This window comes from Camelina sativa, chromosome 20, assembly GCF_000633955.1.
Source record: "Camelina sativa cultivar DH55 chromosome 20, Cs, whole genome shotgun sequence".
Classification (NCBI taxonomy): Eukaryota; Viridiplantae; Streptophyta; class Magnoliopsida; order Brassicales; family Brassicaceae; genus Camelina; species Camelina sativa.
The window spans coordinates 29858962-29859329 of record NC_025704.1 but is presented as its reverse complement, the minus strand read 5'-3'; positions in this window follow the sequence as shown (position 1 = coordinate 29859329).

Below are 368 nucleotides of genomic sequence, written 5' to 3'. Positions count from 1 at the left end.
TTGCTCTGGTTCATGGAAATATATTTCAGTCTGTTGGATTCTATAGTTGTGAACGCATCTACCAAAAATTGCTGATATAATTTTCCCGACATCACAATCGCTGAAGATTCTTGATATCTCTCAAATATACGGAAAGCATAAAATTCTCTCATCGAAACTGTTTTCCTTTTTCGTCCAGCCGTATCTACAAAACCAATGTCAATACCTAACCTGTAACCATCCTCTCCATATGGAAACAATAATGGATATTGAAGTGGCAAGTAAGCTGGATGGAGTTCACTAATTCTCTGGAGGCCGCCGGAACGACTTTCGATAACAATGTCGCACTTAAATACTCCAGTACTGAAATCACCTGGTATTAATCCAGC